This window comes from Xiphophorus couchianus, chromosome 18, assembly GCF_001444195.1.
Source record: "Xiphophorus couchianus chromosome 18, X_couchianus-1.0, whole genome shotgun sequence".
NCBI classification, from domain to species: Eukaryota; Metazoa; Chordata; class Actinopteri; order Cyprinodontiformes; family Poeciliidae; genus Xiphophorus; species Xiphophorus couchianus.
In genome coordinates, this window is record NC_040245.1 from 16,043,799 (window position 1) to 16,066,504 (window position 22,706).

The following is a 22,706-nucleotide window of genomic DNA, read 5'->3' on the forward strand; positions in this document are numbered from 1 at the left end:
TCGGTTTCGGTTTATTTAAGAAATGAAAAAAACTGCAAATAACAGCAGGAATTAAGCACTTCTTGAGTTTGTTTGGAGCAGTGGTGGTTTAAAAGTCTTACAGCTGCTTGGGGGAAGAATCTGTGATAAGGAGCCTTTATTCACCTAAAATGCAGTAGTCTGTGACTGAAGGAGCTGTCCAGTTCAACAACCGCCACTGGGGTAGGAGACATTGTCCAGTGGCGGAAAGCTCTCTGACTGAAAGCTGTCAGAGAGCTTTCCAAGATGGCAGTCTGGGGAGTTCATTGAGAAGTCTGTAGTGAAGTGCCTCCTATCTTCTGTGGTCAGAGGCAGAAGACCTATCTTGCACTTGGATGTAGGGTCTCCCCAGAGCTGGCCTTCCTGATGAGCTTATCTAACCACTACTTATCAGCTGTAGATAAGCTGAGAATTATGTTTGCTGCTCAAACATAATACATCAAAGAAAATGGCTGATGCCACTACAGAGTCAGAGAATGTCTTGAGGAGCGCCCTCTGCACTCCAAAAGACCTCAGCCTCCTCAGCAGGTAGAGTCTGCTCTGACACTTCCTGTAAAGATCATCAGTGTCATGAATCCAGTCCAGTTTATTGTTCAGGTTCAGGTACTTATAAGTGTCCATTCCCTATGTCCCCTGCCTGGATGTTCACCAGTGTCAGTGTGATGGGTTTGTGCATGCGGAAGTCCAGCTCCTGGATGGTGGATTTCACCACATTGATCAGAAGATTGTTCCGTTGCTGCCAGTCCACAAAGTCTTGTGTCCACTGTCTGTACTCTCAGTCATTCTCACTTTTGATAAGGCCAACTGTGGCAGAGTTGTCAGAGAGCTTTCCAAGATGGCAGCCTGGGGAGTTCATTGAGAAGTCTGTAGTGTAGTAAAAGGTGGAGAGGAATGAAAATCAATTAAGTTTGATTCTCATATCATCTTTCAGTATCAAGTCACTTTTAAGACCTTTTCTGTTGAGAATATGAGCATGGTGGGTAAATGTAAGTGAGTAAGTTTACGCTTCATTGGCTCGAGTCTTTGGGGGGAGACTTTTTCAGGGTCACTTCTTCATACATTACTTAGGCAGATCATCTCTGTCTGTCTCCTGTCCCTATCTTCTCGCGATTCAACAATACCAAGACTACCGAGGAACGATGACCCTTATGTTACTCACTATCTCACTTACACGCACACGCGGTGTCATTTCTCCTGTCTTTCTTAGAATAGTCCAGGGACAGATTAGCTGTGACACGGTGTTGCCCTGCCACCCATGACCTTCCAGGAAGTTCAAAGAGAGCAGAACCCCAACTCACCACTGAAATTCAATGACCTGACCAAGCAGTGAGGCAAGTGAGGGGAAATGGAGGGGAATAATGGCAAGAGACAGGGGGCAGAGCGGAAAAAATTAAACAGTTTGCTGTAGTTTTCTGTTCCATCCACAACTTTGCAGTTTCTACTTCTGTCTGTTAATATAAATTTTTCACATTGTTTTTTCCCTATACAGCGTTTTACACTCTCCACCCTTATATTGTTTTTTTTCCCAAGGATGAAAACTGTAAAATTATGTTTGCAGTATGAGGAAGGAAATGAGACTATATTATGCAACACCATGCAGTATATGAGCAAAGTGAACACAGAGAGGAAAGCTAATCAGGTTTATGCCATTATCTATTAGTCACTGAAAGTTTCAAGGTAATATACGTGTACTGATGCTGTGCGCTGTTCAAGTTTCTGTAAGCCTAAAAACTTTGCATTAGCGCTGCATATTCATGAAATTCACGCTTGCTTCTGTTATCTTTCCAATCTGCTGTCTGAAGGTTAAAAACATATTTTATTTATATAATCTTCACACATCTGTGTCAATCGGTGAATCAGAGTTCAGGTAGTTATCAAAGGTGTGCAGCCTGGCTTTGATAGAACCATCGATAAGAGGCACTACATATTCCTCCCCAAGGCTGTAGAGACGACCCATAATCAGCCTTATCAGCAGCAAGATCATTCCACCAGGGATACGACATCACCACCCATCTCATTAATGCTGATGAAAGATGTTCTGAATTTGCTTGTAAATTCATGTGCAGCAGCTTCACAGGTTAACAGATCAGAGCATAAGTGCTGGTAAACAATATATAGGAAACAAGTTCAGCTTTAGCATGTTTGCACAAATATGCTCTTCATTGCTAAACAGATATTTTTTATCTGTTTTGATTTCTTTGAGAAAGTTATGGTTTAGTTGATCTTAGAAGCTCTCAACCGATAGATAGATAGATCAGTGTTGTATAAAGTACTGAAATTTCAGAGTCAAGTAAAAGTATAAGTACCTCTCCAAAATATGACTTTGGTAAAAGTCGAAGTCACTGACTGAAATGTTACTTGAGTTAAAGTCTTAAAGTATCTGAAACTTCTTGTACTTAAGTATGGAAATTACTGTAAAAATGGATGTACTCAAGTAATGTAATGAAAAGTACAAGTAAAAAGTAAAACAAAGCAAATGCAGTTTGAATGACATTTTTTATATTTTGGTAAACTTGTCAAATACACTTAAAATAATGTACCCAACCAAGTGCAGGCAAAATTAAACCTGCTAATAGATATACCTGCAGGCATCATTTAGTTAAGAAAATTAGGTGCTTTACCTATAGCACAAGGTTAACTTAACCTGCTTTACAACTGAACCAGCTTCTTAGTATACCCTCCAGGACAGAAAATACAAAGTTTTTGTAAGCCTCAAGTTTTCCCTTCAAGTAAGGTCAGTGCTGAAAATGCGGCCAACATGAAGAAAAAGATCTCTTACGATTACTCTACCTCACAAATCAGTGAATCAGTCAATGCTACAGTCAGTAGGTGGTGCACACAACTGGTCATTATGCAAAAGAAGAAAAAAATTGGGAGGGAAATGCAGCTTATTGGCATCTCTGTAAACCTGGTTTTGAACTTGCATGCCTTTCCTATATTCGTTCAATTTAGTCTAAATTGCTATCGCTATGGCTTCTGTCCCCCTTGAACAGAGGAGTCTAGGTAGCCTGCTACAGTCAACATTAGGCCTAAGCTAAATACACCACGCGTGGAACTGAAACAATGCCAAACAAAGTTCATTTATGGTCAACGTTTCACAATACAGTAGTGCCTAGTGACCAAGCTATAGTTACTGAAACAGGAGGATTATAACCATTTCATAAGAAGTTACCTCGATGTGTTTCTTCAAGTTGGACGGGGAGTTTTTGTAAGATAGAATTTCCACATCTTCGGGCAGGAATAACATAAACTGCATGTGGTACGACGAATCTTTAACACCCACGAAAGAGTGTATTGTGTTTAAATAAGGCCATGGGCTCTCATCACCAGCTGGTGGTTCCCCTGGAGCCGTGTCCGACGTAGTTGCAGTCGTTGTGGTCTCCGTCTCCTCCTCCATGTGGCTGCGGCTGATTGCAAGACTTGCTTTGTGTTTAATGGGAGAAGCGAAACAGGTGTATCCTATTGGTGGTGATGAACAAGCCCAGGCAAGTAGGCTACGGACTTTGTTCGGTAGCCTACTTGCTACTTGCTAATCAGTAGGTGGGATCAAAACACTTTGTTTCTCTCTTTCGCTTTTTTGTAACGAGTAACTAAACCACACATTGAAAATGTATCGGAGTAAAAGTACGCAATTAAGTTCGGAAATATAGTGAAGTAAAAGTGAAAGTCATCAAAAATTTTCATACTCCAGGAAAGTATGAAGTACTCCAAAATATACTTAAGTAAAGTAGTGAAGTATTTTTACTTCGTTACTATACAACACTGAGATAGATAGATAGTTAATGTATCAAAAGTTTTGTTAGCTTTAAGATGACAAGCTTTGAATATTATTCATCCCTAGGACCATAGGCAGGAATATAGATAAGGTTTGAAGATAATTGATTTTGGCTTTTTCAGAGACAATGAAAGGATGAAAGGAGATCAAAAGGGAAGAGAATACAGTGTTTTGATAATTAAATCCCAGGATGAACCTTGACAGATCAAAACTACAAAGAGCAAAACCTGTAAATCTAAGCTTGATGCTTCTTGACCGAGAAGCTGGCTTTGTTGTAGAATAACTTGACAATTGATTCTTTTGAAATCAATGTCAAAGATTTGAGAAATTAACATGTCACAGTTGCACAGTCATGACAACTCCCACTCTCAAGTTTCTTGCACTCCAGAAAGAGTTTTACCTGGGATGAAAGGAGAGCAAAGCCAGCGCCTTTAGCTCATTGTATAATTAAAGTCTTAGGAAACCCACTGCTGAGGAAGCCATGCCCTCTCCTTCTCTGTGGAGGTGGGTGATGAGATTGAGATGTAAGGTAATGGATTACTCATGACAGCTCCTTGAAACAACACCTGCTACCTGGCTAACATGTTTAGCATAAAGTAATCAAACTTTTTTTATTATCTCAGCCATACAAGCCAATTAGACCTGATTCATCAGCTACTCGCCAATTAGCTATTATTACAACTCATTAAGTTGCTATTTACTTGTGTTTTAATTAGGTGACACCACCCTTTGCACTGATGACATTGTCCCCATACTGATGTAGGTAGTTACTGTTGTAGCTAATGGAGCTGATGTTTGCTTGGTTGTTGCACTTGGCTGAACATGGCATATTCAAGAGACAATCTAGCCTCTCAGTTGACATTCAGGGCTTAGGTACACACATACAGCCTAATTTTTGATGACCTAAACCTGATTGACCATTCAAATGCATGTTGAAGACATGTTTATATAGACTTTAAAAATGATGAGCAAAGATTTGTCACCAAGTTTGCTTAAAAAATACCACTATTTGTGACCCTAAATGACTCTAGTCTATAAGAGTAAAAATTATGTACTATAATTTTATGTAGAACTGTTAAATTTATTTGCTCTCTCAAAAATAAGGAGCCTTTTGTTACACAGATAATTAATTTAAACAAAAAAGTGCAACAAGACACTAACTGATGAAAATGAGGTTAAATGTATTGAAAGCAACCTAAGGCCCTATGAAATTTTTTGTTGTTTTAAATCTGTATAATTTCATGTTTTACAAAGGAAACACATTTGTTTACAATAATAAAAATGTATTTTAAATAATTTAATGATTGTTTTCCGAATCTTTTAACAATCTCCCTGCATATTGGGGATTTTTAAGTACGATTTTTTTTTCTATAAATAATAGCACACATGGTTCATATGAAAGATAAAAAAATGTTTTAAAAAAAATTTGACATGTTTAAAATCCGCACTTATTTTCATAAACCTTAAATGGTTGTAAGAAACATTTACATTAAAATATTTTGGGACTTTTGAGACATATTTATGTTTCACTTTCAAGTGAAATGTGATGTTGAAATGTAAATAAAGGAGCTATATGGCAGAGTGGCCATATCAGCACGTGAAAACATGCTTCTCTTTTATTCATGTTTGAAGATTGGTAGAAGGTATCAACGTGAAGAAAAGGCAACAAAGAAAAACTTAAATCCTATTATTACATGATTGATGATTGGCTTTATCTGACTTACTCACCTATAATCAAGTTTTGGATCCTTTTTTTTTTCACAACAACCAGTATTTTGATCTTGTGGTTTTTCAGAACAAACTGTACTTCTACTAACATATTGTTAACTGGGGTTGAAAAAGATTTTACAGTGTTGTACTGATACTTTATCTAAAATACATGTAAGCCTTTCCATCATATCTGAAGGACAATCTGACTTAGCTAGAGACGTCTTCAAAAAGTCTTCAGTACATTCACATCTTGCAGTGCTGAAGATCTTCCACAGTGGGACATTTGCTTAAGTGTAAATCTGCTTCCCCTTCGTTCGACATTACTTGTTAATTGGTCAGTGACACATTTTCTTTGCAGTTTAAACATAGTAATGGTTTTGCTCACATCTTTCCTGGATAGGCTATTGCCTCAGCTGAGCACAGTCTAATGTTAATATGGTGTAGACTAGGTGCTGTCCTATATGCTAGATCCCAATTGGAGTCTAGACTTTATTAACTGTAATTAATTCAACAAATCCAACTGTAAGCAATGTAAAGCTTACAGTTGGATTTGTAAGCTTTACATTGCTTACAGCTGTAAGCTTACAGCAAAGCTGAAATTAGGTAAATATGAAATTCATCACTTCTCAAATGCAGGTTTGCAGGCATTTAATCCCAAAAGGAGGTGTAAACCTAAATTTGTAAATTAATGTTGTTTTTGTGTATGCACTTTGTCTAGCAGGGTGACATATACACCTCAATGGTCACATAGCAGGACATACTTAAAGAAAAATTGTTGTATGATGACTTCCATTTCTATGCCTTTTTATACGAATATAAATACAACAATAAATGTTGAGGATAAAGAGGAGAGGAGAAGAATCAATTTAGAAAAGCTCTGTAATTGTCAGATGGAGAAAAGTACCGATGCAAGAGACTGGGGAATAGAATTGGCGCCTGAGATTACCCATTTCCCCACTGAGGTTCATGAACAAGTAATTTAGTCATTTTACTTTAAGCTCCTTTTGTTACTTCCCGGCAACATTTTACCCATTTTAGCATCAGTTGTCTCCTGCTTTCTTGACAGGAGCAAACCAAACCAATTTTCCCCCTATTGTTTTTGAAGAGGCAATCAGCAGAGTGTCCCTGCTTTGATTAGATTCTGAGTCCCTCTCTTCCTTTTTTACGCTTATACATTTTTCACTATTGCCTTTTCTATTGTCTGTTCAGCGGAAAGTGAAAAAAAAAGTGTATTCTATTAAAAGTCGTAGGATCTTACATTAAGGTAAGAATCCTCCATGAATACTTGACCCAAATACTTTATCTTTCATCGCTCAGTCTCCATTTCACCACCAACTGAATATCTTATACCCGGTTTCTTTCAGAAATTCAATTACTCAAAAAGGCTTAGATTGCATGTGGTTTCAGCCTTTCGTTTAAGTTAGGTGTCAGCAAAACTGGAAAAAAAAAAGTTTGCAAAGAGGCCTCTGATTTTAAACATACAATGTGTCTCTTGTCATGAGGAGATAGGACATGTAGTGGAGAGTTCAAAGAGCAAAACCACTGCTGACTAAAACAAGAACACAAAACCCCGTCTCGCACATCCCAAAACTATCTTAACGAGCTCCAAGACTTTTGGAAACATATCTGGTGAACTGGCAATGAAACAGTTACATCTGGTGTAATCGAACACATTACGCCTTCAGTAAAGGTGATGGTGGTGGGATGTTCTGTGTCTGCTCTGCTAATTCTGGACCTAGATGACTTTCTGTAACTAATTGAAGACATAATTCTGCTCTCTGCCAGAAAATCCTGAAGGAGGCTGTCCAACTATCTGTTCATGATCATAAGACAAGCAGTACACTGATCCAAGCTGGAAGGTTTAGCAGGAATTGTACTGTATTGCTCATTAGAAATTAAAGGAGGGCATGAGGTGGTAGTGAATTGTTCTCGATCCTCTTTGTTGAGTAAGTTCTTATTGTAAATGTATGAAATCACTATTCAGTAATTCAGTTTCTTTGGGCTTTTAGTTGAGTGTATGCAACAATTGCGATTAAATTCATTTGCTTCATGAATGTCATAATACATACAGTATATGTAGAGGAGTTTAAGTTTGTGTTTAGAACATATGCTATCCAAATTTATCCAAGTGTTAAAACATGTGCCTTCCATCTGTTTTATTCTTGTGTATTTTTTAAAGCACAAATTAGAAATTGGCATCAAAATATGCAGTGCAAATTAATTAGGCACCAGCATCCTAAAGTGAATAATAAGTACGAGGGATGAATCGAGAAGACAAACAGCTCTGACTAGCGAATACAGCCAACGATCCACACCAAAGGAAGCTTAGATGAAGCGGCACTGAATTTAGGTTTGATGGATTTAATTCCTACTGATGGGCTCTCTGGAAAAATGCTCAATTCAAAAAATCTGCATAATGAAGTCAAACTGCCTGTGCCAGTTTATATTTATATATATATATATATATATTTGGCATTACTTACATGTGTCTGTATTTAAAAATTCATCATTTTCAGGTCTGTATTCCTGTTTTGGGAAACTTTGCAGCATTTCTTATTTTTTTGTGATAGGTTACTTTTTGTGTGTTTTGTTGTGTGTGTATACACTTCTGTCATTGTTCCAGAGCAGAAATAAAACACCCAACAGCAACACAGCTTTGGACATTGTGACTAGTGATAAATGTCCTGTCATGGTCAATTAGTGCCTGAGACAGAACCTCATACTATTTGTTTGGATGTCGGCCCAGACTGAAGGGGAAGGAGAGAAATAAGGCAAGAAAGACGAAGAGTGAAGAGACATGTAGGAGGGAACATATGATGGTAACAAAAGAGAAAAGGATAGGAACGCAAGACCAAAAATTATATTTGGACAAGTGATTTGTTTTCTTTTATATAAAAATAAACAGAATGGGAAAACAGAAATGCCAAAAAGTTCATTTAAATATAATTGCAAATATAATTCGCATAAGAGAACACATTTAAAACCAATGAGCTTTTCTCTAATTAAAGAATATGACTTAAAAGACACAACATAATTAATTTCCCAGAAATCAGAGGAACATTGAGTTGCTGATAGATGACAGTCATCACAGATTTCTGAATAATTTTAGGGGAACGGTTTTATGTTGGCATTGTGGGCAACTTTGCCAAAACGACATTGGGGGGAAGAATTACCATGGCGTGTTTTGTGTTAAACATTTAAGTCAAAATGTTTTGAGTTTAGTCTCATTTGCATAGAGCATCTTGTTCTCTGTGTTTCATGTGTCCAACATAACTGGTGAAAAACTGTAGATGGGACTTCTTGTGCCATTGTTCCTGTCACTTTTTCACAGCTATGTATTGAACTATACTGTTTACTGGTTGAAGTCATGAAGAAACCAGCCCATGCTTTAAATGGGGTCTGGGGAGGATTTGTGTATCAACTTTTTGAGTTTTATATTGTGTTATAATATTATCCCCTCATCGTAAACATACCTGGACATACATCGTTCATGCATGTTTGAGAAATCTTTGAATTCCCATGGCAGGCATTCAGACAATGAAGTGAAAACAAAAACTGAAGAGGGGGTATTTTAATAAAAAACAGGAAGATCACAGATGAAGGTCACTGAAAGAGCAACAGGGTGGAAAAAATATGAAGATAATGGAAATTATGTTAGTGTGAGAGGTAAAGATGAGAAAGCTTCAGAGTCACAGGAAGAGAAAGAAGACATTCAGAAGAAGCTGATGAATGAGAAAAAGAATACATTGAGTCAGAAGCCAGCTGGACTAATTATTACCTGTTTATTCATCTTGATTTTGGTGATGGCATTTGACAAAATGTAAGGTTTATTGCTTGTTTCATAATTAGTTAATTATGTTTTTATGGTGTTAAGCACTTTAAACTGCCATCTTGCTGAAATGTGCTATACAAATAAACTTGACTTGACTATTCTCTGTTGAAATTCATCTGCAGAGACATTAAATATTAAAATGAAATAACATTTTAGAGAAATGGCAGGACTTACAAATGAAATTAATACGTTATCCATAATTATAGTAAAATTAAGTATGAAGCACATCCAAATAACATAGAAATGTAGCAAAACTGCATTGAATCATTGTAAATTTCACTTTAGAGTGATGCTACTTTATCTATGTTTTTAGATGTATAGATGCAAAGATGAGGCTACAATCCAGTCCTGTTTTAAAAAATCCCTAACATACTTTACAGAACAGAAAAAAAGTTTCCTTTGGAAAGTGTTGAACCTTCCTTAAAATATTGCTCCCAGTAAAACCGTAAAAAAATAATTTGAGATTTTCTTTTTAATATCTATGATTTCAACAAAAAACATTACTGATAGCCTGTCTGAATTGGAAAAAATGTAGTTTTCTTAAAGTTAAAAGGGAATACCTAGTGAAAGTATCTGCTTATGTGAGAAGACGCATAAAAAACATGCACATACACAGTGGAAATCTATTACACTTTTTCAGTAGTTATCTAAAAACTTAAAAGCCTTTTATATAAGCTCTGTTTGCTGCCGACAAGCCTCCAGGATTTATGGATCAAGACAGAGAGGATAGCAATAATATTCTTCCTCTATGCATGTGCACAAATTTGTGTGTGTGGAATCTTTAGCAGATGTTGATTCAGCTAAACGTTTGATCTCAAAAACTCTTCTTCTGCAGACTTTATCATTTATAAGGCATGGGTACCATCTGCTGTAGAATCAGAAAACATAAAATGTCATAAAATGGTGACATCAACACTTTCTCCTGTTGGAGAAAAACCTGACAAGATGTTCGGCACACAAACAAAACATAACTGTTGCTGACTTGAGACTTACTTCTTTTTTCCAGCTTATTCATTGACTGCATGCAGTTGTGGTTATGGGATGAGTGGCACTCGGAGCAAGTCCTTCCTTTTTCACCTCATACCATCTATTGTTGTTTTCACAAGTCCGAGTCGTGTGCAGACATCTTCAGTGCATTCTGTGACCTGAGGTGCTTGCAGCTACCAGTAATAGAATAAGTAGCTGCTAATATAGCCTTGAAGAGGCATTGTTGTTGTTTGCAGCTGGTCCTTGTTTGCTTCCTGTCTCTTGACTCCCCTCATAGTGCACAGGCCATAGTCACTGTCCTGCAACAATAATACTAGATCATTTTCAGTTACATTACATAATATTACAACATTTTCCAAACCAACACAGAAAAATGTAGTGAGAATGGTTCAACAAACAAATACCTTAGATATTATTAGCGGCTCTGTTGTAAAGATGTTGTAGCGAAAGCAGTGAAGACTGAAAGACCTTTCGAGTTCATTTGACAAAAGTTGTTGGAAAAGTACCTGTGGTGGACATCTCTCGAGTGTGAGCAGCTGGCTCCAGCAACTCTGCTAAAATTGACAACAGTGGAAGAGTCTGTCCGTCATGTTGATGTGTTTTTGCTGCTGATATATTTTGAACAAATATGAATCAAATCTGCTTTTAAGATATTGCGATAAACTGTAAGCTATTTATTTATTTAGGTGACAGGTTATTCACTTGGGAGAACTGCAACGTATTTACTATTCTTATGTTGTCAAGCCAGTTATTTGATTGAAGTTTTTAATGAAGTTATATTTTTTCTTCATTTATTATCAAATCACAATTACCTTTGGGAAAAGAAAAGACATCAGAAAAAAACTGATCGAACAGAATTTTATTTTATTGCATTTTCTTTTGATGCAGTGCTCCTGGATTTTTCGGAACCTGTTACAAAGGTTCGGGTGTTTATTACTTTAGACTGGGAGAGGGAGGTGCGCCACCCGGTGGCGAGTGCGTTATTGCACATTCAGCAGCTGCAGAAGCATTATAGCTCTGGGAGTGGAGACACGCAGCTGCTGCTTACCGTTTCGGTTGAGGTCGATGTGCGTTCTTGACTTACTACCACATCACCTCACCTCCACATCCACACCTCCAACTCCAAGCCTGTACTACTGTTGTAATAACCAAATAAAGAGAGCTTCACAAGTAGGAAATCCCCTCCTCAGTTTGTCCTGATCGACACACAGTGGCGAGTGTAACATTCCACCAGCCTCAACTTTCGAACATAGAACCTTCGCTACAGAACCCGTCAGGGTTCTGACCACAATATTATTAAAAGATCAGTGTTGAGAATTTCTGCCAAAACTTCGTTGACAGTCACAAAATTATGCACGACCTGGATGAAGCGTGGGATATGCAATTTTTCTTAGTTTACTTTTGTTATTACTTTACTGAGAGACATAAATAACAAGGGTGATTTTTGTGACACTTGAATGCAGTGATGACTGCATTGCTGGATGTTATTGCTGGATGCTGCTGTGTGATGACTGATATGATCATGAAGGAATGATTATATGATCATCATTCCTTCACTTCATGTGTTGTATTTTCTTTTGATTCCCCAAACTTATCAGTGTCAAACTGTGAGCAAAGCTTTGAACTAAACCTACATAAACATGTAGAAAATTCCAAAGTTATAGCACAGTTTTCTGAACTGAGGCAGCGGTTTTTTATGTTTGTTGTGTTTGATGCTTGTTTTTATTTTGCTTGCTGATTAAAAGGAGACAAATGTCCAAATTAATCGAGCAGTTTTATTTTGCTAATAGCAACAAAGCACAATTTCCATGTCATAGGGGCAGTTTTATGTATTTTGCAGGCACAAAACAACAGTTATTTGATTTTGCTAAAAAATCAAGTGACTGTGTTACCTTCAGTTGTTACAAAAATTTTATATCGCAAACAATTTGACACCTTGAAATTGGGCCTTTGTATCTTTAAGAAACTCATACTCTTTCCAATTCTGCCTTTTGCATCATCACAACAATGCTCCTTCATTATACCATTTACAACAGGGGTCTCAAACTCCAGTCCTCGAGGGCCGCGCTCCTGCAACTTTTAGATGTGCCTCTGCTGCACCAAACCTGAATAAAATAATTAGGTCATTAAGGCTCTGGAGAACTGATCTACACAAGGAGGAGGTAATTAAGCCATTTCATTTCAGTGTTTTGTACCTGTGGCACATCTAAAAACTGCAAGACAGCGGCCCTTGAGGACTGGAGTTTGAGACCCCTGATTTACAACCATTCTTAGGTGTGCACACAGCAGATTAAAAGGATTTCTCAAACACGCATGAAGGAATCAAAGCAGCACTCCAGGTTTTTGATAAGGAAATAACATTGTAACATAATATAAAGCTAAAAAAATTCAATTTTACATAATGCATCCCCCTAAAAGTTGCTGAAGCTTCAGCGTGCAAAGGCATGGTTCTTTAAAATCACAGCAAAGGCACTGGTTATTGTCATGAACCTACTCTAGCCTGACATGGATGTGGAAAAATTGTATTTTTAAATTAATTCATTTGAAAAAGCCGTACATTATTTAGCTATTTATTCATGTTCGTATCATGGTTTGAAATAGCTTTAAAAGTAGAAGAAAGGAGCAATTTTTGAGTTAATGAGGAGATAAAAATGAATTGAAGCAATTAGAAGTGTACAGTATAATAAAGTATATCAGTTTGAAGTGCTGTGTAATTGAAGACTTTGATTTCACAGGAGGTAACCACTAGTAATGAAATGTGACACCTATTCTGAGAAAGTAATTGCTAAATATGAAACCCCCAAACAAATCAGTGAGTATTTGAAGTTATTATCCACGATACATAATGGTGTTGCAGTGATGATTTCTGGATGTCGCTGCCTTCCCCCTCTAATAAGAAACTCACAAATGCCAGAGTTGCATCATCTCCAATTAAGGTTTTCTGCAACAACAAAAATTTTCACTACCCATTTTAAATCTTGAACTTACAGTAAGTAACTAGTTTAATATCTGGACAAATTCTAAGCTGATTTGTTTTGAAAATTTAAGTTGTCATCAGTTATTTTAATATTTCATTACACACTACTGAGGAGTTGACATGTCTGTTTTAGATTTAGATTCAGCCATGGGAGACATTTGGATATCATGATACGCAAACCAAAACTAGAAAATTGTGTGAATATGTTTTCCTTTCCCTACCCGTGTCAGTGCAGATCTGGGATTGAGTCAAGACCGGTTCTTCCAAGACCAAGAACAGACCTACCAAGATCAAGGCCGAATGTTTTACTTTGACTCATATTTCAGGACATTGCATTTTAAACGCCACAAAATGAAAAAAGTAATGGAAAAAGGAATTATCACTCAATCAATGCTAATTGATACACATTCTTAATTAATGGATTAACATTTCACAATTGTTGTACGATAACTTTACGGAAAACATTAAGAGATTAAGCTAATAAAGATTTGTCATATTTAAGAAAATCTTTTTTAAGCAATACACATAACACAAAACAGATTGACATAATTCATATGGTTCATATTGGAGAATAGAAAAAATATTGCACACAACATACCCACCATAACATAATATCCCATGATCTAATTACCTCAAATAGCGCTAAAGATCTGCTGAGGAATGTATGCCCTGATGTTGTGACACATGTTACACACATAAATGCTTCTGCATTTTACATGACTCCAAATTAAAGGAGTAACGTTCTCATGCACACTTCCCACTTGCTCAACTTGTCAGTTCTACATTATGATTCATACTGTGTAATCAATCACAAAACAATGTGGAGAAAAACAATTTAAATCCATGTTAAAAAGGCACAAGAAAATAATATATATATTCCCCAACAGTCTTTTGCAGCACACTCTGCAATAGTGCACTCCTGGGAAGCAGGACACATCTCTGATTACCAGGCAGAGGTCAGATTATTCATTCTTATCCAAATAGAAATTTGAATTTCTGTTTCAGATCTACATGTCAAACAGACACAAGGAAGCGCAGCTCATCATTGACAGGCAAAGAACCATGCAGAATGAACTGACGCCAAACATGAACTCTTCCTGCTGTGATGCAATCTGAATTCATGAAACAATATGAGCCATGCAAAGCACTCCATGAATGTTATTCATGAGCTTGACAAACTTTAACGTCTTGTATGCCTCTGCAGCAACTTTCCTGCACCAGGGTGTCTGCCCTGGCCCCGTTGGAGTCAAGATCAGCTTATAACGTTTTGTCAAAATTTTCTCGTCACACACACTCCTGCTAATATTCACTCTATGGTCTTTGTCAAGGAACTAATATAATTACATAGTGACATTGAAAAACCAAAACATATTTTAAGAGAAGTAAAAAAACTATTCTACACTCAAATTCTTCATTACTTCTTGTGTGTACTTCAGTCTCTTACACACCAGAGAACACGTCACTGCTTAAAGAATGTTCTCTCTCTCTGAATAGGTAGAGTAACAATGAACGCATGGTTTGAACACAAACTTAGGAAAAATCACAAGTGTTACAAATGTTAATATATATCTATCATAATATCCAATAATAAGGATTTTTATATGTATATATATATATATTTAATTAATTTATTATGTAATAGATGAATGTCCGCTTTGATTGCAGCTCGACCTGCATAGAATCATAATTTTGTCATTGTTGTAATACAAGCAAGAGTAATAACTAATTAATCTAAGGAAATAGATGCATGGTGATGGTATTTATGTCCTTCTGTTTTGAATGTGAGTGGGGATGGTGCTCCAATGTATTGAAAGACCTTTAACCATATGATTCTGATCAGGGGCGCAACTACATATTTTTGAGGTAGATGCGAACACATCATCGCCCCCCCGCCACTACCCGTCTCATATAGCTTTCCTCCCTTAGTCATGCACTTACAAAATACAGTAGTCATATTATGGAATTTTTTTATGTTACATATTATATCAGGTGATCATTTCAGTCATAAGCAAATAAGAAGTTTAATAAAGTACAAAAATATAACAGTAGTGGCACTCAGTGCTCAACATTTTCTGTAGCGGAAATATGAACTCTTAACAGCCTGCACTCCATGTCAGAGTTTTAACATTTATGACATTTAGACTGTTACAATCCGTGACTTTGCACTTGCCCATTTGTCAAGTATAGCATCAAATGAAATAGACCGTGCCACACTGTTTTCAGTAGAGATCACTGCTAACTGGGACAAGCGATCATTGCTCATATTTGAACGAAGGTATGTTTTGATGAGTTTCCATAAACCAGTGAGTCTGATGGATGTGGATGAGCTGGGTGAGAGTACCGAGCTTAAACACTGAGAAACATCAGAGAGAACACACAGAACAGTAGTAAACCCAAAAGAACCCAAGAAATGGATGCCCTGTTTGAATGTTGCCTAGCAACAGGTTTAAGGTGATTCATATTGGTTATAAACACCAGATAGCAAAAAATAACCAAATAAACAACCAAACAAAAAAACTAGAACCTGATATTTGTTTTGTTTGTTTAAAATCATATAATTGTATGGGAAATTAAGCATTTAGCAATTCATGCTTAAATTCTCTTCAAACGACTTCTCAACTTCAAGCCTTATGGAGATTTATAGCCCTTTTTAAAATCAAAGCGTTTTCTCTTGGCCATTGTGAATAGACAGTCAGACTAGACTTTGTGAAGAAGCTAAACCTGCTGCAGATCTTCTATAAGTCTGTTGTTGAGAGCGTCATCTCTTCAGCCATCACCTGTTGGGGCAGCATTATCAGAACCAGGGACCTAAAAATTCTCTGAATTACACCAGACCACTGAAGAAGAGAAGACGTCTGAAACTCAACAAGATGAGGATCAGAAAGTGGAGAAAGAGCTATCTAGGAAATCTGAATATGAGAAAAGGGGAAGGGCAGCATTGAAAGCTGCCGCTGAACTGGAAGCTCTCATAAACCAAATCAAGATGGACACTTCTGAAACTCAAAACTCGGGTAAAGAACCCAAGACTCTGGCACCACAAACTGTTTTAGAAATAAAAGCAGAGAACCTCCAGACAGTGTTTGAGCAAAAGGAGACACAACTTGCAGCTTCCTGTGAAGTGCTGAGCAATCAGGAGGAAAAAAACACAGAAATTTAGGGAAGCAGAAAAAGACTCTACAACCAAAGAGAAATCCAGCCAGGAAGGAGAAGACTTACAATCTGAAGAATCAGGAAGTAGGAAGTCACAAATGGAAACCGTCCCCGAGCCTCAAACAGTCACCAATGTACGATTTTCTGGAGACATGGATGAAATAAAAACGGTTTCCCCTCAGGGATCAGAAACATCAAAAGTAGTTGTCCAGGCTGAACAGGACAACAACTCTGAAGAAGAGAGTAGCCCAGTAGAAAAGATTTCACTGTTGAGGAGATTTACAAAAGCCATCACTCTGTCATGTCTGCGGCAGCATAAAGATAGAAGAGGAAAACAGCCACAGTGAACTTTAACATGGGGCTCTGTGATTTTAATTTATCAGAGAGTTGGGGGCTGGGTGAGAAGTCTGGGCCTCCATAGTTAGTTTGGGTTTGTTATTATAATCTAGCTTTATTTAGTAGTGACTTGTTGTTTGTCTAGTTCAAGTGGTTTTAATTAGTTTGTATTTGCTCCTTTTTATTAGCTATTATTAGTTAAATATAGTTTAGTTTTAATTGTAGTAGTAGTAGTAGTAGTTATGTCTAAAAAAGTAAGGGCTGCACGGTGGCACAGTGTCTCTGTGTATGCATGGGTTCCCTCCGGGTGCTCCAGCTTCCCCCATTCAGTCCAACATCCATGTTCATCTGTTATAACCTTTATCTCTGGTTCTAAAATTGCGAACAGCTCTATATTGGTTGCAATTGTGTGTGTATATATATATATATATATATATATATATATATATATATACAGTACATAACCTATAGGTAAGTAATGTCAGTATCTTTCAGTCATTTTGAAAAGCTTTTCTTCATCCCTCCAACATCTTTATCCCCCTCCCTCTTCCATTTTCTGTTTTATTGTACCATTGATAGCTATTTTTCCCCCTATTGCTCCATCTTTACCTGGTCAAGTGCACTAGATAAGACGATTAAAATTTGAAATAAAGAAAAAACGAGCCTGAGCTCGTTCTCGAAGGGGCACATGCCCAAACAACCTGTGTGGGAGGGGAGGTGAAGGAGCGGAGGGCCCTTAATCAGTGTCGTCCCTCTGTTATTGATCATTTCATACATTCGCAAACAACCGTTAAATACAGAATATTCCTACTAGAAAATAAATGTCCCTTTTGGCGCCCTCTCTAGTGCAGCGCCCCTATGCGTTGCATACAGTGCATACCCACTTTTTGCGCCACTGATTCTGATGTGCTGCTGCTCTGTTCTGTGCCACTAAGCATTTTCCCTGCTGAAGTGTCCTTGAACGTATTAGTGAAGAACTTGTTACCATGACAGATAACATTTCTGTAAAGCTGGATACCACAAAATCTCCACAAAAAAAAAACCTGCAAGATGGTTAAAGAAAAAATGATTAATAATTACAAATTCTAGAAAAAATTTTGGGGGAATTTATTACCTCAAAGTCAGTGTCATCTCCCTTTTTGCCTGTCATTATCAGTACATTGGATTGCATCACAATTTCAGACACTATCTCCATGGTAACTTGTTACCAAAAGGAAGGGTGTCTGATATCATGACGTCTTTATTTATTTTTTTGATTGGTTCATGATATCCCTTTCATATAAATGTAGCTTTCTCTGCTCAAGCCCACAAATACCTGGTGCGCACTAAAAGTGAGATCTAGTTTTGGATGTTGTACCAGACAGCTGAGTTAAGCTACAATTTTTGTGAGATGGGGGCAAACACTTGAACTATTATCCTTACCCACTAAACATTGTATGGAATATGTGCCATGGAAAATTCTCTGCAGTAACTTTTACCTTATCATTTCGATAATTATTATTTAGCTTTAGCACCTCAAAAACTCGAGAATCAGGAAGGAAAAGCTCATTTACAAACTGTGGAAAGTAATTTTCACAAATTAGGAGCCAGAAAATGGATAAATATAGGACATAAGAACCATTACTACAGCAACATCAGCCTATCAAAACATATGTAATTTTAAAACATGCTTTTGAATCAGGTCCACTAACCTGTCATTTCTTGCGGCTTTAGATACAGGATAGTTTTTATTGATTTAAATAAGATCTTTAAACAAAGGTGCAGCTTATTGGTGTGACAGATAAAGGACATTGTTAGGACTTTTTCTACCAACATGATTAAGTTTAGTTTAAATGTTTAACCTAAAGTTTAAACAGGAACATCAGGCTCTATGATGTGCCTGTGTTGCTTGTGTTGGTTCCAACAGGCAGAATGAATTTCCCATTGAACGTGACTTAGACCCCTGGATAGGTTACCTGTTATCTTTCTTCTCCTCACTAGGCACCTTACAGTTTTCATTGTATGATCTCAGAATCAAATTAAAGACTGTGCTAAAATTGCTTTTGCAAGTCAGGAAATGCATGGTCACTGGCAAATTTCACCTGTGTCGTCAACTGCATTGGATTATCTTTTGCTCATTTTACACATATATTTTATTTTGGACAATGAAATGACTAACTTAGTGAACTATAAGCCTAAACTATGTGCTCACACTGCTTTGTTTTACATACACAACAACTGAGTAATTATAAGATTAACCTTCAGTAACTTGACTACATATTCTACATGGCAAATGTGTGACTTTGGCTGTAAACAAAGGGCACATGTTATTTGACTCCCATCCAGCTCTGTCAGTAAGATGGAGAAGTTAACTCAAGCAAAGTGGCAAATGCAGGAATGCTCAGACAGCCAGAACCCAAAGCAAGTTCATCCTTCGCTAGTGGGTTTACTCAGCCGGGACAGACCTGACAGAGACCAGAGTGACTTTCACATTAAATATGATAAGTGATCCTTCGATATTTTATCATTGCCACTCTGTTTTCAGTCCTCTTTGTGTTATGAGGAGCAGTTTTATCAAAGAAAAATATGGTAACTTTTCTCTTTGCATGGTGCAAAACAGAATAAAGTCTCTACATAAAAACACAAAGAACTGCAACGTGAAGACCTGTGAAACAACTAAATACAGCAAAATGCAAATGTACATTAAGGTAGTACATGTGTGCTTCCTTTTTGTGAATGTTCCCCTCAGCTAGCAGAAACAAAAGCCTGCAGCATTTTAAGCTGTCAGAGGTGGAAGCAATGTACTAAAATCTATGGCAAACTCCTTACAGGAGTTTCAATAGCAGAACAATCAATATGCCAGCTTCAAACACAGAGAGCACAAGTATGGTAGCTTTGAGTGTTGTGTGTGTATGTGTGCGCACACAGCAAGACAAAAATGGACTCAAGGTTTGTCATAGTTATTGATTCAGTTCACTGCTAGAGCAGCAAGAAACTGAGTGGTGGAATCATTATCTTGACAGTTACAAGCACTCTGTACACACACAGTCACAAACAGGAATATACACAGAAAAATAAACACTCTTCAACATGCGTCCTTCACAGTCAGGTTGACTTCAGATAAATTCCTTCCTGCAGAGTACATGTGCATCCTACTTGTGAAGGAGTGCACACCCTGAAATCAAGAGCTGGGTTTATTACACACCTACACACAAATATTCACAGGGCAGAGTTCCTAACCTTGTTATGGTCTGGTAGATTCGCACATCGATCATGACCCCCTTAAAGACATTGAGGATATGACAGAGGCAAAAGAAGAACTGAGGAAAGACAGCATATGTTTACAAATACACTGAGTCTTTTATCTCCCAAACAAAAGTCAGTACTTTTTAAAACGTCATTTGTGTGTTCAGATATATACTTAAAAAAACAAAAGCAAAAATGTCCTAGGTAATCAAGTATATGTCTCTGCACTGGCAGGCATCAATTAGTCATTAAAATCAGATTTTCATCTGGTAATTGTCAAAGCAAAAGCCCCACTTAATATAAGCAATTATGCTGGTTGTTACATAATTGTGCAGTAGTTTGGGAATTCAAGCATGTGGTGAACTTTGCAGAAATATTACGAACGAGAGAACAATAATTAATCAACAGCGTGAGGACATAACCAGGCCATTTATTTTTCCTATCACTTTCTACCCAACCTCATAAGTTGATCAAAAGCAAGCCTCAGTACCATCTCCAAATTTGTATTTGCTTTTCTCTTCAACTCCACTTTATTAAGTAACTAAGTTATTAAGTAACTTTTCTGCTTAAACAAGACTAAAGTTCTAATGTTAGACCTTATTTTTTGCCATTTCTTTGTCAGTTTGTTGTGTTTTTGAACTCTTAGTTTGCCACTCAGTAGGGGTAACCCAACTGTAAGAGATATGAGACATCAACATGCACAATACATGTATTTGAAATCTCTGATATTGATTTGACTATTCTTAGATAACTTGTGCCATTTTTATGCCTTGTAGTGACCCACATTTTACAGTAATATTCCACCTGTAAATTACTGTATTGTTACTGAATATATTATCAAAAATACATAGTTGAAATGAAAGACTGAGAAAATCTGGGTTGAATGTCAGACACTGCAACAGCCAGTTATTTTGGTGAGATCTCATTAAGACCAGGGAAGGATGACTTTTGGAGAAAAATTATATAACAAGGTTAAGAAAAATCTAGGGAGAAAAGAAGAGAGAAAAAGCCATGGAGTACAAAAAGAAAAAAAAATAAAGAATGAATGACAGTAGAGCAAAGAAAAAGAAGTTGTATTTCACTGGCCTTATTATTTTTGATGAGACGTATCTGAATAGCAGAAAAGGAAGACAAGACAAATGGACAAGTTAAAAGCAAATTCAAAGATGAAATGTAGGCAAGATGGCCATGTAACAAACTCAAAACTTTGGGGTTCTGTTTTTTTGCTGGGTGGGAAAAGGGGGGTATACCACTGGATTACACAGCACCTATTACTTTCTGTTTCTAATGACGGTCACCTGCAGGCACCATTACTATTCACTGAGTCACATTCACAAAACCATATTGCTCTAATGGGTAATGAGCAGGTACCTGGAACAAAAATGATCTGATTTCTATAAAATAAGGTTTAGGAAAGCTGTTGATGTGATGCAAAAAAAACGTGTTCTATCTTGATATAAATCTATAAACTGTTTTCTGTCAGAAACCAGCAAATTATTATTTCAAAGACCATTGATTTGAATCGAACCTCCAGGAAAGGAGACACAGATTGGGGTGTGACAGGAAGAAGAAGTAGGTTAAGAGAGCTATGAGTGTCCCTGCACAAATCTACCCTTTTGAGCAACTTCCTTGTTAACACCTCCAGTCAATGCCGACAACCCATTCGCTGGCATGTGAGCAAAAGGACCAGACCGAGCCCCTAGAACCCATTGAATCTGTGGTAATATGAAATGTTTCTATAAATGTCTAAGATGCATCAAATTTGGGGTTGTGGCTGGGGTAGGGGAGAACTCGCTGCTTTCTGACTATAGTAGTGTGCACTCCTCTTTCTTCACTTAAACTATGTAAAAGAAGAACAAGTTAGCCGAGCTGAAGGAAAACAGTCATAAGAGAAAAGTCAAAACTAAAGTTTGAGGAATACTGCTTGAAAGGTTGTTCTTCTTCAGTACAGTGCCAAGAAGACCTTGGAGACAAGAAATGAAAAAAAAAAAGATATGTCTCTAAGGCACAAAAAGATGTGTCATCAAATTAGATCATCATTATCACAGTCATTAAATTGTCATTATTATTATTATAATGACAACAGACAGAGATACCATTTAATCTCTCTCTCTCTTTCATTTAAACAACAGTGTATTCTGATCATGTTGTTTCTGCAGGGACACCAGTCAAATGATCCCCAGAAGCTAAAGCCCTCAAACTTTGAAACACTTAATGGTGGATAATGTGTTTGTTGACTTCTTATCAATAAACTTTAAAAATAACTTTTGAAAGTCTGGTAGTGACATGCAAAAAAGCAGATGACTCACATCTTCAGTGTCTGAATCAGAACAGAGCAAGCTGCAGCTAGAAAACAACATTTTGGATGTGGGCTATTAAAACAAGTTGGGTAGTGAATTAAAGGGGCCCCTTAGGCTAGAAATTGAAGTTGCAAAATTTTCTTGACTTCTGGGTGGAAGAACAGTTTCAGATATTTAAGGTAACAATGATATGCACTTCAGAGAATTGTTTGAGACCAGTTACATGTATAATGCCGGAAAATATAGTTATTTTTAGCTCCTGTTGGTATAGCTGAAGGCTAAGGTTAAGTTTTTTTGTTTGTTTTGTTTTTGGATTTTTTTAGAAGCAAAGATATTAATTGATTATATATAGAAGATAGAATAAGTTTGTTCCCAACCGGAAGCTGTTTCACTAAT

The 22,706-nt window shown here is 37.0% G+C and overlaps 1 long non-coding RNA gene across 1 annotated transcript; it reads right to left on the minus strand.

Moving 5' to 3' along the window:
• Positions 1 to 1,895: 1,895 nt before the first annotated feature.
• On the minus strand, positions 1,896 to 16,997 carry LOC114161534 (uncharacterized). Its single transcript, XR_003599042.1, has 3 exons — positions 16,021 to 16,997; positions 3,834 to 3,836; positions 1,896 to 1,907 (listed from the first exon to the last, which is right to left on the minus strand). It is a non-coding gene; the product is annotated as an uncharacterized LOC114161534 (long non-coding RNA).
• Between the last annotated feature and the right edge of the window lie 5,709 nt (positions 16,998 to 22,706).